Genomic DNA, 16,821 nt, shown 5'->3' with positions numbered 1-16,821 from the left:
CTATAATACTCAATAGGGTAGTTGCAAGAACATTATTTCCTCATACTGAAGGTTTAGAACCAGCGGGCACAGGCTGAGAATAAGGGGAATGTCATTTAGGACTGTAATGAGAATGGATTTCTTCCCTTACAATGTGGAGAATCTTCAGAATTCTGTGCCTCAGTATGCTTTAAAGGCTTAGTCATTGGATGTCCAAGACTGAGACGAATTTCTACCTATTTAAAAACAAAACAAGGGATATAGAGGTAATGCAGGAAAATGCTATTCTGGTTGAAGGTTGCCCATGATCTCACTGAATAGCAGAGCAGGTTAAAAGGACTGAATGGACTCTTCCTGGTTCTATTTCTCGTGTTCTTATCTCATTCAATCTTTTCTACCACATCATAGACCTTACTTTTGTCAATATCCCACCGACCTACCCCTTGCTCAAAAACTAAGTAATATCCACCTTTTTCCAATTACTGATGGAAGCTCACAGACCTGAAGTGTAACCTTAGTTTCTCTCCACAGATACTGCCTAGTCTGCTGAATATTTCCTGCATATTCTTACTTCACTTCTGATTTCTAGCCTCCACAGTATTCTCATTTTCTATATTTTCTGATGTTGTCTCTGTGTTGTGTAGATGCGCAACAAATATTTGTATATCCAAATGTTTGGTTCATCAACTAGTTATGACTATAATGCAACTCAGCTTTCACTCAACCCAGTTGTATCCCCATGGACTGTATTTGAATGAATGGAAACTGATGTGGTGGGATGGTTTTCTTATGTGGAGTATACCAGTTATTCTGAATATATAATGCTAAACATTTTACTCAAAATATCAGTGAAGTCTCCTCACTTAAAGCTAATAGATACTGTGAAGGATTTGTAATAAAAAAATGTACTAAATTGCTTCCACATATTGTAATGTCACATACCATAGTTACAATCTAATCTGGCCTGTCATCAAGATCTAGAGACTATATTTGTACATGACACTCATCTACAGTCAATTCCTTTGTATAAAGTAACTAGAAAAATAAAAGTTGCATCAAGTTGATTTTGGCTGCCATGTTTATTTCGAGCTACTTGTCCTAATTTTGTTTGTATTTAAAAACACGCCCTCCAGAAGTTTCTTTATTTCTTAGTTTTAAATTTCAAACCTACAAATCGAACAGGTTATGTATATTCTAGAATGGTTCTACTTGGATGAAGCCATAAAAATAATTAATGATCCCCCTTCAAGACCGCAAGGCAAAATAAGAAAAGTGATGCAATATAGCAGTTTAATATGCCCTTTGTGAATTAGCTCTGATTTTCTATTTAAACCAGAAGGGAACCATTTAAACTTGGATGTTTAGAAAATGAGTTTTATTTTTCTCGAAAAGGCAGTGTGGTTTCTTTGGTGTTACTGTGAATGAACAGTAACTATTATATTTTGACATGTGTGCCACAATGCCAAGCGAACGAGATAGAATGAATATTTCAAAGGTATTTTCAAAGCCCTCTTGACCAAGATAGCAGTTTGCGGAAAATATTCAGAAATGTGTCCAGTTATATGCTTCCGAACTAATACCTTAGCACCAAGACTTGTCTATATATTTGATTTTCTTTGTTCACAATGTAATTTTGAATGTAGGTTATACAAGCATATACACTGTAGTCCATAGCAAAATGCACAGATCCAAACACTTCAACCAATCTATTGTTTAAAACACATTTACCCAGATACCTTGTCATATCAAAGCCAACAGACACGAGTTGGATTCCGACAAAACAGCTGCAACTTTATTAAAGCAATAAAGATTAGGAAAGCTATTTAACAGTATGTTACTGAACTCTTTCTAACTACCCAAGGTTCTCAGAAATATTTCCCAGACACACTTGAATTTGGAGACAAGCTGGCAAATTTGGTAGAGCTGAGTGTCTCTCTCTGTGACTCTCTGCAGAAGTGGGTCTTGCTCTGCAGTTAAACACTCTAGGTAGAATTTCCTTATGCTGTTTATTGCAAAAAATATAATTTATATTTTAAAAATCTTTATGTACTTTTACAGTTGCTAAAGAAGTTTGTTTCTGTACAGTCTTTACATATGGAGAGCAAACAGACATTGGTATTTGACTTTGTCTGCATTTGCAACAAACCCAAAGACAGTTCTTATTTATAGAAGATATGATTTACATGTATTTGAGGCACTAGGAGGGTCTAATAACTGAACAGCTCCCATTGTATTTTGGACAAAAGACCTTAGACGGTGGTCTTTCCCTACTGTGCTTTGGCAGCAACTCCCCAAGCTTTAGAGCGTCCCTCAGCACATAGTCCTGTACCTTGGAATGTGCCAGTCTACAACACCTGGTCGAGGTCAGCTCTTTACATTGGAAAACCAAAAGGTTTTGGGCACACCAAAGAACATCTTTCAGTGAGTTCATGGTTCCTCAGGCATAGCTGATGTTTGTCTCAGTGTGCGTCCAGGGAACAGCCCGTAGAGCACAGTGTCCTGCATCACCAAGCTCTTTGGGATGAACCTCATGAAAAACCACTCCATCTATCTCCACGCCTTCTTTGCAAAGGCACATTGCAGAAGGAGATAGCAAGAACTGCAGATGCTGGAGTCAGAGACAACACAGTGTGGAGCTGGAGGAACACAGCAGGCCAGGCAGCATCAGAGGAGTAAGAACTTTGACGTTTCAGGTCGGGACCCTTCTTCAGAACTAGGGAGGGGGAAGAGAGCTGGGAACTAAATAAACGGAGGAGGAGTGGGGCCGGAGGTAAGTTAAGTGGGATGGTGATAAGTGGATGCGGATAAGGTGTGGCGGGGATTGGTCGGTGGGAAGGGTGGGGCAGATAGAGGGGGAAGAAGATGGACAGGTTGTATCAGGTCAAGGAGGCAGGGATGTGAGGGAAGGTTGGACATAGACTGAGGCCGGGGATGGGGAGATTTTAAAACTAGTGAATTCTATGTTCAGGCCATCAGGCTGTAGGCTCCTGAGGCGGAATAGGAGGTGTTGCTCCTTCAACTTGCATATGGCGTCATTGTAGCACTGGGGGAGGTCCAGGATAAACATGTCTTCACTGCCTGGAATAGTCACCCCTGTCAGGCTTGCATCCTTCCTGAATGACTCAGCAAAAGGGTTTATACAGTACACAAACAAGGTAGGAGAGACTGGGCAGTCCTGCCTGACTCCAGATCTGATCGGGAAGCTTTCTGTTTCCTTTCACTTTGAGCATCCTTCGTGTGTCAATGGAATCTCTGCTGCTTTTCCAGGGCCAATCCAGAGTTATATAACTTTCTGGCACATTTCCAGAAATTTCAGTCTGCTATCCAATCAGAATGCAGTTCTCAACCATCAGCGATAGTCTTGATGTTCAATTCCAGGGGTAAAAATCCAGGTGCAGTTCTGTCCCAGGGAAGAGTTCAAATTCAAATGTCCCCTGTATTTTCGCTGATACTGGGCAACATTTGTGCCTATTTCCACTCTCTTAGGCTCAGAGGTTCTCACTCACACCCTGGTGTGATTGCGTTTACAGATTATCAGGAGTTTGCAGAAAGTTCATTCAACAAGTCTTTAATTATTTTTGCTCAGGTCCCATGATTCCACTGGGTTGACCAATTATCAGGTCTGGGAGCGCAGCAGTTTCCTGGCTGAAACACATGTGCAATTGTATAAATCATTTTTTTTTTATCAAAGTGAATGAATATGACAAAATTCAGAAAGGTCCATTGGTGGGTCTAGCGATTATATTGGGCGATACCAATGCTGGGATTATGGATCTTCCAGATAAGCAACAGACCAAATGAAATGTCTATAAAGAATGACATCCTCCACAAACTATATCCGAGGGATAGAAAATCTTGCAGCAAAGAAATTATCTGCATATCAGACTCATGGTCAATGCCCCTCAAGCAAGAGACCTACCATTTTTCCAAGTACAAAGAGAGTGTGTTCTGAAAAATGTGAAATGTCCAGGCTGCCAATGCTTATGAAGTTAGAGACTCAGAGCTGAGGTACTGTTAAATGTAATATAGATATGTACATGATTGTATAATGGGTTAACTATGGGAAGGGAATAGGGCAATACAGATCCTGTAAGTGAAAAATGTGTCAGTGCAGGCTTGGACGGTTGAAGGGCCTGTTCCTGAGCTGTATTGTTCTTTCTTCTTTGTAACTATGATGAAAAATGCTTAGGGGATGATGGAGAAAATAATTGCTGTGCAGGAGTTATGCACAGATTAAACCATTTCCACCCATTCTCTTGACGTCAGTCTGTCAAAGGAGGCGAGCAGTTCTACTTCAGCTTTCAGAGTGAGTAGATGTCTCTGTACCAGTTCCCTCACATTCTAGTAATTATGCCTGACCAAATAAAGTTGTACTGATTGCTATCATGCAACAAAACTTATTATCTAAGAACAGTGCTTCTTCTGCAAATTGTCACTATCACTAGATAGGCCCAAAACAAAGCTTTAACAAATAAGGATTGACAGCAGTGAACTACCTCAAAGAACCTTTACTCTTTTACCGATACTGGTAAAGTGACATGAGTATCACAGGATGCCGGCAGTGGTCAACTTGGAAAACACCACCACCCCACGGCAGTAAGATTGTCGCGTGTAGTCTAGTGCCTGCATACTGAGCAGTGGATTGAGAACCATGCTAAGCTAGCACCAAGTGGAATTAGCTGGCTCATCTTAGAGCTAGTCTATGTCTTTTAGGACATGGTGATGCAGTAGGTATTAGAAGTGACTGGGGAAAGTCTCTAGACAGAAACCAGAACAAGGGACCATCAGGCCAGAGAGAGGGTGTTTAAGTTGCCAGAAGCACTTCTGGAGGCTCGAGTGCAGCAGACGTTCTGAATGGGCTCCTTCTGAGCCACAGCCATTCTACGGTGTGTGGGAAGAAGTAGACAGTTTAACTTTCAACCTGCGGCTCGAATATCCTTAAAAAATGTCCTTAAAAGCAGTCCAGAGCTGAAAGCCATAGACAGCAATGTCAGAAGTCTGACACCAAAGATCTAGATACAGTGCTTTTAAAAAAAAAGCGAAGCTACTGCACAAGTTGTCTCAATCAATGAAATGTAATCTCTAACCAACCACATCATCAACCTCTCATAGTGCTCAGCAATCAAAAGCAATCAGAAGTGATGCCTCCATTTACCCTCACATAGTCAAACAACCGCCAGAATATTTTAGCTCGTTAGCTAGAACAACACAACACTCAAATGTGTTGCAATGCACTTAAAAACAAAAACTATCCTCTCTTTCTCACAGGCCAAGGTGGCACATATCAGGTGGCACGGGTAAAACAAAAATTGGAAGGTGTCAAACACAGCTGCATGTTTCACCAGCTTGAAGAAGCTGGCACTCAGCATTTTAGCCATCACTGAGTCAATGACAACCAGTGTTCCTGAAGTATTTGAAGATGACAATATATCTGCCCTATACATCTCAAATCTCACATCACCCATGTTCTGCAGTCTGATGCATAAACTACAGATTGTGTAATCATAGAATTCTACTTCTCGAAACGTAACCTTGCCTTGTGTATTTCTGTTCTCAGATGTGAAAAAGTGTTATCTGGTCTGTCAGTGGTACATGAGAATGAAGGCTCAGAGGAAGAAGCAGCATTGTCACTTGGTCTGATTCTTACAGCCATAACTTAGTTTCAGGCATTGCGCATAGTTTAAAAGGAAGCTCCACTGTCTAAGAGTATGGAGGATTTCGGCTCCAATTTTCCACAGAGCTATGTGTAGAATTTTGACCTCACCTTTGCCAGCATGAAAGTGTTGGTCAACTTGAAGAGAGCATTAGCTGTTGGCCAATGTGTGAGCTTCCCTTATAACACAGGTAGAAGTGACCTAAAGTTTGAGCGTTGCACTGGAAACTCACACTGAGATCATAAAATCTCTGCCTGGTGCCACGTAATTCCAAAATTTTGCCATTCAGGCTCAGACTGTTGCTGTCAAGGCATACCTATTGTCAAAATGTTTTTTCAGGCTTTGCAGTGGATAAGCAAACTGTGCTCTGTCAAATTATTAGAAGGTGTATGAATCTCAAGGTTACAGTTTGTTTTCCCACATCAATCACTCCCTCAGTGCCCACTTGGCTTTGACAGTTGCCACCCACATTGAGGGCTGTACTGTCTGAAGCTGGGTCCTTCAGGCCCCAAATCAGTCAAAGGTACCAAGCGTGGCCAACTTCATTGTCCCTCACTGAATATCAGGAGCCTTCCATCAGTTGACTTGCAGCAACTTAGTAGCTCAGCACAGGAGCAGTAGACCATGTGATAGCACATGCAAGGAATACACTGAGAAAGCAAATAATGAAAGGTTCAGTACAAGTACAATGTCTAAAATCTCGCTGGCCAGAAACCTGAGTTGTCTGAAAGCTAAACATTCTTAGAATGTGCTGTGCATCAAATTTAATTGAGTAAAATTATAAAAAGCTGATTGGACTTGGACAGTTCAGTGCAGTGTGGATGGTGCCAAACTAGTTGTTTTCTGTGTTGCAAGCATGTCGTTGTCTTTCCACAGTCTCGGAGATCCTTGTCCTTACACAACCCAACTTGGTCTAAACCATCCGTGACCCGAACAGCCCAACCCAAATACTGGCAAGATACAAAATAGCGACCAATTTTGAAACATTGTATGTGTTATTGGAATTGTTGTTGGATTTATTTTTGATCTTTAATGAGTTATTTTGTGGATTTTGGTCAAGAGGCTGCTGCGATGATCCATCACAGAAATATGAAATGACTATGAGAGGTGATTTTCTCAGGGTTACTGCAGCCTAATGCTGTGATGTTGTGCAGTTTATCCCCAGCTTTGATAGCTGCATGCGTTCTCCTTTTTGTTCTACTGTTCTTCTGACACTTGGACTACATCCTGCTGCTGAGGTGGTCACTTGAGCTTTGAGAGTAAAGCCAGTGCCCTGACGATAAGGTTGTGGCGGAGGCAATGACTGTTACAAGTTGGGAGAGATGCTTCAGCAAGCACTTCAAGCTATGAGCTATCCAGATGGCAAAGGCATTGTTTCAGGAAGTTAATGGTTTACTCCACATCATTCCTATTAGCTCTGTGCCTGTCATTCTTGGAATACTTACCTGTGTCGACAGCTGGTAGAAGACACTCATGAGCCACATGTGTAGTATGTATCTGTTCTTTGCTGAGGAGCTTTATGTACAGTAAGAGGAAGTATACCTTTGCTCCAGCTGTAGCTACTGAATATGTGCAAAAGGAGTAAGGACATAGCAGTGACAGTGGTAATGGCATTGGACTCGTGTTTTTTAGCCTTCACTTGTCCATATGGGTTCAAATACCACTCTGGCAGATAGTGAAATTTTAATACAATAAATATGAAATGAATATCTAACCTAATGTTGACCACATAACTATTGCTGCTTGTCATACAAAAAAAAATCTTAGTTCACACTTCCTTTTTTTTTGAAGGAAATCTGCATTCCTCATAGAATCCCTACAGTGTGGAAACAGGCCCTTCGGCCCAACAAGTCCACACCGAACCTCCATGCATCCCACCCAGACCCATACCCCTATAACCCACCTAAGCTACACATCACTAAACACGACAGGCAATTTAGCATGGCCAATCCACCTAACCCGCACATCTTTGGACTGTGAGAGGAAACCGGAGCACCTGGAGGAAACCCACGCAGACACGGGGAGAATGTGCAAACTCCGCACAGACAGACACCCAAAGCTGGAATTGAACTTGGGTCCCTGGTGCTGTGAGGCAGCAGTGCTAACCACTGTGCCACCGTGCCACCGCGCCGCCCCTCACCTGGTGATGCTGATATGTAACTCCAGACCCACAGCGATGTTGTTGACTCTTAACTACCCTCTGTGCAATTAGGAATAGGCAGCTCATGACACCTACATTACATGAATGCATTAAAAAAGAGGTCCGATCACATTGAACTGTAGCCTGAGCCTGCAGGGTTGAGGGTAAAATGGCCTCACTTTGCATCCACTGTATATAGTTATGTTCAGTAAAGCCTGGTACAGTTCACTCAAAAGCTTGTAGATTGCTAAATGCTGAGAATGGAAATAAAACACATATAACGCTAGGCAAATAGTCATAAAAAGCCAACTTGAAAACCCCTGCTCCCTTCCACCCAATGCTGCTCCTTCCTGTCTCCTGCTGTAGACCTGATCTCACCCTTCGCCTTCCATCGTGGCTGACCTACACCTCCCCCGCTGCCCCTCCACTCTCAATGTGAATAACCCCCCATTATCTAACTCTGAGCCTGACACCACGGTCTGATATCAAACCTGACCATACTCCCACTCTGCATCCAGTCCCTTCCACACCACTGGGATGACATCTCTTACTCCCTACCAACTCCCCCACCCCGGCTCCAATACCACACCAAATCCCAGGACCAAAATCACCCTCTTTGCTGCCGCTCCCAGACCCAACATCCTCCCCACATTCCCTTTCCTCTGGACTCAATATATCGCACCCACCTTTCCCAATCCTAAATACTCCATTGTTTATTTTGTCTGGCACCTACACCTCAGCACCTTACCCTCCCAGCATCTTAATATCACACCAAACTTATATACTTATGTTTTAATATCAGGTGTCAAAGTGGCTGTCTGTGATTATGGACCTTTACGTTTTAGAATCCAGCAGCTGAATGCTGTGACCAAGAGGACATAATATCACTTTCCCTGATAACCCTGCACGACAGGAAAACTGTTGGAATGGAACAATGACTCTGTATTTCTCATGGATCCCTGATCAGAATTGCCTCTTTCACGGCAAAAAAAGTTATGGAGCAGAGTAGCAAACTCTCCTGGGGAAATCTGGCCCAATATGTTTTAACTGTTTGTGGAAAAAAAAACTTGCTTCATGAGAAAATGTGTTGAATAGCTTAATGCAGTTAAAATAAAATATATTTCAGACCAGAAAATTTACAAAAACTGTTTGCAGTTAAACTGTCAGTGTTGTGTGAGACCGCCCACCACATTCCTGTGTATTTAATATTGTCACTAAGTCTATAACGTTTCGTTTTTGTCTGAAACTGATTGTGCATTACGGTGTGATCCTTGAAAATGAAATGAAATTTCTGACATGAGAATTGATTAACTTTCATTGCAAAGCCAATAAGAGATAATGTACTTCTTTGTCAAAGGCACTTCACTTAGGACAATATTACAGCTGTTTAAGGGACAAGTGTTGTTACTGAGCAAGAGGTCAAACAAAGTCTTTATAAAATGATGAATTATTTGCAAATACTTCAAAATGAGAGGGTAATTTGTCATACATGGCTACCATTTAATAACTCAGTGGAGTCCTTTGTACTGTTTGCGCAACCCAAATATTTTCAGGCAGTTCAGGTTATCTCCCTTTTTGCTGTATCAGCACCTTTCTTACATGTATGTTGCTATTCTCAGGTAGATTAATGAATGTCCAAGGTGTATTATAATATTTTGATTGATCACCTAAAGTACAACAATGGCTTGAACTGAGACACATCAATTAACTACAATATTCATCAATGTTGGCAGTGCACCAGCATGAGCATCAAAAAAAAATTGAATCTCTATTAAATTGTTCCAAGTGATGTTTTTGAAATCTAATGCAGACGAGGCAGAACATTTGAAGCTTAGTGTTATGCTGAGTTTACAATATTTATGGTAAATTGACAATTCAAACAGTAAGCAGGTAACATATGGGATATTTCACTTGCTCAATCTCAAGAACCATCAAGTAGTTTCTCAATTTCTCCCAGTCTAATGCTTCTGCAGAATAGTGTGCAGCCATATGCTGTCTACATGTAAAACACAGATTTGCCATACGCCATTAAAACTGATCTGTGAAAGGAATTCCATTTGGCAGCTTTAGATTATTGCAGCACATAATAAAATCTGTTGGATTACTTTTATTACAGTGAGTACTTGAATGCATGCAACCCTTGTTTATGTTTTTTTTTGCCAGACTGTAGCAAATGGAAACAAGCAGCTTGGACATTTGTTTTTCCTTTACCTTTCATGTTAAGGCTTAAAAACGCAATGAGAAATATGTGTCTTGCAAAATCCTTCTCATATTTGGTTTCTAAACACTTACTTAATATGCAGCATTTTAAATATGAATGAAAGCCTATCAGCTCAAAATGTGCTGCCAATTCTGTCATACTTGTTTCGTTGGACGACAAATTTAAAATCCTGGCTCACCTTCGCCAATTAGTAGAACGATTTTGTTCCCTGTAGAGACTGATCGTTTATAAACAATGCAGTTCAATGTTCAGCAACTAACTAGAAGGATCACACAATAAGATTTCAAGTTTTAAATCTTTTATTGTATTTACAAAACGTAAAAACACATTGCCTGAACACTGTTCGGTAGGCAATTCTCACACTGGCTGCGGTTACAATAAAGGACTTTCCTTCTCAACCTCTCTGCTCATCTGAGCACTTAGTTTTCCATCAACAAGGCAAATGCTATTCTCAGGTCCTGACAGTGAACTTTCATTTGTTTGTTCAGGTGGGAAAACGCCGAATCCTGAACTGATTTTAGAGGTGACGACTAACCTGGAGATTCCTCACTGCACCAAAACTGTACAAATTTTCCAGCTTCATGAAATTCTCACCAACTTAGTCTCATTTTTTCTCTTTTACAATTTACACTTTGTCACTCACTCAGTCTGTCTCACTTTCTTGCTTTAACCCTCTTTCCCTCCTTCTGTTTTCCTCCCTCTCCCTTCTGCACCCCTCAGTCAATATTACAATGTCTTACAATGTGAGGATTTCCCCCTTTTAAAGTTGATGTGAAATATATAGACCTCTTATATCGTAGAAATGCTAATTAACTATCGCTAGACTCCCAGCACCATTCTACCAAAACTGATTTTCCGAACACCTTCCTGTGATACTTGGACAGTAGAAGTCGACACACTGTTAGCACAGTTGTTCTGGTCATTGTTGAGCAGAATTAAGAACAGGTAACATGAACTTTCATTCCTCTGTTTTACCCTGAATTAGAGAGACAGTCCCAAAACAGAGCATTCCTATGAACATCATATTTGTAAAAATAGAACTTTCATAGATCTAGGCAAACATTTTGAAACTGAAATGATGAACTAAAATTGACCAAAATGAAATGATTTATTCATCGATGTTGCGGTCAGAAAGAGAAAATGACGTTTATCCTAGGTTACCATTGAGGCTTTTAACGCAGATCGCCTCAGTTCCATTTTGATTTTTACCTATTTTGATGTTACACGCTTGGAAGTCAGGTAAACGTTTGGCATTAGCAATTGAAGTGGTCAATGTTGAAGCCCATGGAAAGATTAGATGCCTGGATGTGGCTTTTCCAACATTGATCACTTCAACCAATTGCCAAAAGTTAAGCTCATTCCTACTTTGTTGTGTTTTCAAAAGATAATTGATTTATTTTCGTGGTGATATGTCACCCCATTGTGGGCAAATGTCAGACAGTAGTCTGTTTCATAACTTAATAGGTCAATTTGTAATCCATTAGGCCAAGAGTTTTATTTGATTTGTAACTTCTATAGTTCATACTGTATGTCTTGGTCCTCATTTGATTAAACAGAAGGAGTTGCTTTAAATTTGTTTAATTAAGCTGCTTTTGGATTAGGCAACCTGGATAATGTTCTCATTCTTATAGTTGTGTTTCTTTCTAGTGAGACTACAGCCATGTTTATTTCCAGTGAGACCAGATTTAGCTCTATTCAGTTCGTCATTTAAGACTCCCCGCACCATTACTGCTTTCCTTTTCTGAAACTTCATTAAAGTAATCATGAAAGCAGAGGAGAAAGATCCACTGGCCAGAAAGGACAGGATGAATCAAGCACTTTTTTTCCACTTTTTATTATTTAGCACAAATGAACAATTTTACGCGTCATTACAAATTGTTGTGTTTGAAATGTAAATTAAATAATTGTTCTATTGTTAGAAGAAAATACATTCATACTGTTGGTAACAGATTATAATGAGTGAGTACGAAAAGGGAAGTAAAGGTTTAGACAGAGTTATTGGTGCTTTAGTAAATTTGGTGACTTGCTAAATATTGTAAAGCACCATTGTTACTCAGGTTGGAGATGGAGATTGGATTTTCAATTCAATGTGAAATTCTGTCCCAGCAGCCAAAAATATAAGACAACAAGGCGTAGAGCTGGATGAATACAGCAGGCCAAGCAGCATCAGAGGAGCAGGAAAACTGACGTTTCGGGTCCAGACCCTTCTTCAGAAATGGGGGAGGGGAAGGGGATTCTGAAATAAATAGGGAGAGAGGGGTAGGCGGATAGAAGATGGATAAAGGAGAAGATAGGTGGAGAGGAGACAGACAGGTCAAAGAGGCGGGGATGGAGCCAGTAAAGGTGAATGTAAGTGGGGAGTTAGGGAGGGGATAGGTCGGTCCAGGGAGGACGGACAGTTCAAGGAGGCAGGATGAGGCTAATGGGTAGGAGATGGGGGTGGGGCTTCAGGTGGGAGGAATAGGTAGGGAGGCGGCGACGAGCTGGGCTGGTTTTGGGATGCGGTTGGGGGTGGGGAGATTTTGAAGCTTGTGAAGTCCACATTGATACCCTTGGGCTGCAGGGTTCCCAAGCGAAATATGAGGTTCTGTTCCTGCAACCTTCGGGTGGCATCATTGTGGCAATGCAGGAGGCCCAGGATGGACATGTCGTCTGAGGAGTGGGAGGGGGAGTTGAAATGGTTCGCGATTGGGAGGTGCAGTTGTTTGTTGCGAACCGAGCATAGGTGTTCCACAAAGCAGTCCCCAAGCCTCCGCTTGGTTTCCCCGATGTAGAAGAGGCCACAACGGGAACAGCTGATACAGTATACCACATTAGCAGATGTGCAGGTCGACCCATTGTCTCCGCTTGCTCCTGCCCCACCGAACTCATCTCCACTATCTTCTATCCGCCTCCCCCTCTGTCCCTATTTATTTCAGAATGCCCATCTCCTCCCCCATTTCTGAAGGAGGGTCTAGACCCGAAATGTCAGCTTTCCTGATCCTCTGATGCTGCTTGGCCTGCTGTGTTCATCCAGCTCTACACCTCGTTATCTCAGATTCTCCAGCATTGGCAGTTCCTACTATCTCTCCCCAGCCAAAATATAAGTCGTGATGAAGAGATTCACTGTCAGCCATGTATTCTTAAGGTGCACAAAGTAGGAGGAAAATATTTCATATTTATAGATGGTGATTTGATGCGTCCTACACTTTCAGAAAACTAGATCCAGGACAACAGGAGCATAACAGAATACAGCATTCTGAATAAATTAGAGGAGACCTTTATGCTATTTGCTCAAATAATTCAAATATTAGTTTGAACTTGGCAAAGAATGTGTTTGATGCTTGCTTTCATTGGTGTTTCTGTAATATTTTACCTTAATCATTTTAACATTGATTCTTGAGATGTGGGTATTTGGGGCATGGCCAGCAGTTACTGCCAACTCCTAAGTGCCTTTCAGAAGATGGTGGTGAGCTGCTTTCATTAGCTTCTGTCATCTGTGTGGTAAATGTACTTGCTGAGTGATTCTAGAGAAGGAATTCCAGAATTTAGGCCAGTAACAGTGAAAGAACAACAGTATATTCCTGAATCAGAAATCTTTCAATTAGGTTCACCCAGTTTGGTGTCATCAGCAAATTTGGAAATGTTAAAATTTGTTCCCACATCCAAATAAATTATGCAGACAAGTGAACAGTTGTGGACCTAGCACTGACCCTTGCAGCACCCAAATAGGAATGGCCTATCATCCTGAGAATCACCCATTCTTTCTCTCCAAGTTGCTCCCACTCCTTGGGACTACTGCTTATCTGGTTTCTTTATAAACTAGTTCCTTTGATCTAGCACAACCTTTAACTTATTTCCTTATCAACAGTCATTTACTTTCCCTTTGGGTTTAACTTAAGGGGATATATATACTTTGTAGGCTATGTAGTATTACTTGTCTGTCTGCTGTGAAATATTTGTGTATTTTCCCATAGCTAACTTTCCCCTCGTACTTTCTTCATTTCTTTTCTACAGATTTAAGACACTAGTTTCACAATGAACTACATCACATTCAAATTTAAAGTGAAGCTCTATCATACTGCGGTTACTATTTTTGGAAAGTTTCCTTTGTGGAAAGATTCTTAAATAGCCGTCTCTTATTAAACAACAACAAATCCAAAATAGTCCAATCCCTATTTGGCTTCTCAACATCCTGCTCCACAAACCTATCTCGTACGCACTCCCAAGAATTTGTTCTCCACAGCACTGGAATGATTTGGTTAACCTGGTCATACGAAAATTGAAATCACCCACTGTTACAGTATTACACAGATTACATTCGTCTCAGGTTCCCATTCTTCTGCCAGTCTAGTTTAATCATCTAAATCACTACAGCCCTTCCCCCTTCATCCTTGCCTCCTATATAGCTGTGCTACCCATGATGCCATGAACTTGGCTCAGACTGAACTTCTCCAAAGAATTAATATTCGCAACTGCATCCAAAAATTCAAAACTCATTATCAAGTAAGACTTCACGGTATCCCTGCACTGTTTTGGACTTCCAGAGATCTGGGCTATCAGACTGCTTCATTCTCTTGCATGACCCACTCTTTTTCTGCCTGCATGCTCCTAGCCTCTATGAATGTGTTGTCTAACTACCTCTGAATCTCTGGACATGCCATGGTGACTCTAGCACATGATCATCAAGGTCACCAGAACAACATCCCAGTTCACAAATTCCACATGACTGAGCTGCTCTGTCATGCCTTAATTTTACTTTGTTTTTCTCATATTTAATTTACTTCACCTTAATTTAATAAATGTTATAATCTTGGATAAACTTTTGTACTGATAAATGTGATATATATTTCACACACTTCATTATTTGTATTGAGGCACTTCTTTCACCCACAATCTGAATTCTCACATTAATCTAAATTGTCACTGATGTGGTCTACATTTCACTCAGGTGAAGTATCCTGACTGTGCTAAGAGATGACTTGACTGAAACATGTGAGAACCTGAGGAGCTCTGATTGGGTGAATATGGAAAGGATGTTTTCTTTTGCAGGAGAATCTAGAACTCGAGGTCACAGTTTAAAAATAAAGGAGTAGCCCATTTAAGACAGGCATGGAGAGATGTTTTTTTCTCACGGATGGTTGAGAGCCTTTGAAAAGCTCTGCTTCAATGGGTGGTAGAAACTGGGCCTTTGAATATTTTTAAGTCAGAGGTCAATAGAGTTTTGATAAGCAGGGGATTGAGGTTATCAGGGGTATGCAGGAATATAGAGTATTTATATCAGTCATGACCTTAGTGACTAAAGGTGTGGGATCAAGAGGCTGAGTGGCCATCTCCTGATCTTAATTTGTCTGTCTGTAAGATGATAAAAATGTGAGGAAGTGAAAGAAGTAATCATGAGGAAAATAGCAGTTATGGAGTACTGCAATAGAAACTGATGATGGTTTTGAAATTCTTCTTGTGGTTTTCATGTCCTTGTCCCTCCTTACTTTTGTATTCTCCTTCATTACTACAACTCTCTGAGTTATGTGCCTTGCTCCAATCCTGGAGTTTTAAGCATTCCCAAATTTAATTGCTCTATCATTTGTGGACAGTTGCTAATCTCTGGATAATCTTTTCAAAACATCTTTCAGTCTCTCCATCTTGTTTCATCCTTGCGATGCTGATTTAAACCTACTTCTTTAAGCCACTGTTTGGTCACGTTATGTTACGTTTCCCTCCCAATGATTTTTTTTGCTATTTGTTTGTTTTTAGTTGAGACTTCTGGCTTCATAAGTAGCTGGCTTTTGTATTATCTTTATATTAGTATTTATGGTCCATAGGAGCCCCCTCCCATATAACTTCATTTCACGCAATCAACAATCACCTGTTGTTGCTTTCTGTTTATGTATTTCTCTCGCTTCTCCTGAAATGCAACTGTTTCATGAAGCAGCACTTCATCTCCATCAATACTGCTGATTGCCCCATGACTGAGATTTGCCTTTGAGAAACCAATATATCAAACATGTAAATTCAAAATGAAAAATATAAGCTGAGTCATGACATGAATTTAAGAAATAAACCTCATCTCATTGTACAATCAGACAAATTTTCACACTACCGTAGCAGAAAACTTACAATAGGATTTTAAAATTGCACTTTGCGTATCCAAAGAAATGGATGTGCATGGACATTTCCATAAAATATTCAAAGCCTTGGATACTAAACTGGAGCTGAATAGAGCTAAACCCATTTCATGAAAATATATCTGAAATAACACAATTTGGTGAAATGTGTGTTTGTCATCTGATTCATTAGTCTTCCCAGTAAGAGTTCCTCAAATGTATCAAGAATAATGCTTTGGAAGGAATTGTCCTTAAACTGAGCATATAACAATTTGGAATGTGATTGTTTACTGAAGCAGTCCCACTCCTGTTGTTGGTGTTTAACTGCTTACTGTAAACCTTGTTTTTTCATAGCTTCTAATCGTATCAATCCTCTGACGAAAGATGCTGACAATTGTATGAATTTAAACAATATGAAAGTATTATTTTGTTAATATTTGTTATCGCACACAATATGATTTCTGATGATCACCCTTTCTTCTTTTATTTTTTAAAGACTGGTGTAATGTAAAATTGCCATGATGCTTTTTGAGTCTGCTCGTCTGACAAATTGCGAATTGCTTAATTTGTTTGTGAGCTGAATTAAGACGGACCAAAAAAATGTAAATGACTTTGCATAAACTTTGTTTTCAGTGTAAGAGCAGCTGGGGATGGGTAATAAATACTGACCAGCCAGAGATGCCCAAGTTCCCACGAGTGAATTTAAAAAAAACTTCAGAAGTCATACTAATCAATGGAAAAGCA

At 40.4% G+C, this 16,821-nt stretch overlaps 1 protein-coding gene across 4 annotated transcripts in view; it reads left to right on the top strand.

Annotated features, from left to right (window-relative positions):
• Positions 1 to 16,821, top strand: part of LOC109914264 (contactin-4-like) — a 1,378,312-nt gene that overhangs the window by 770,823 nt on the left and 590,668 nt on the right. The gene's annotated exons all lie outside the window — the stretch shown is intronic.

The sequence above is a fragment of the Rhincodon typus genome, chromosome 16 (genome assembly GCF_021869965.1).
Source record: "Rhincodon typus isolate 14 chromosome 16, sRhiTyp1.1, whole genome shotgun sequence".
Taxonomy (NCBI): Eukaryota; Metazoa; Chordata; class Chondrichthyes; order Orectolobiformes; family Rhincodontidae; genus Rhincodon; species Rhincodon typus.
This window is presented reverse-complemented; position numbering and strand designations above follow the sequence as displayed.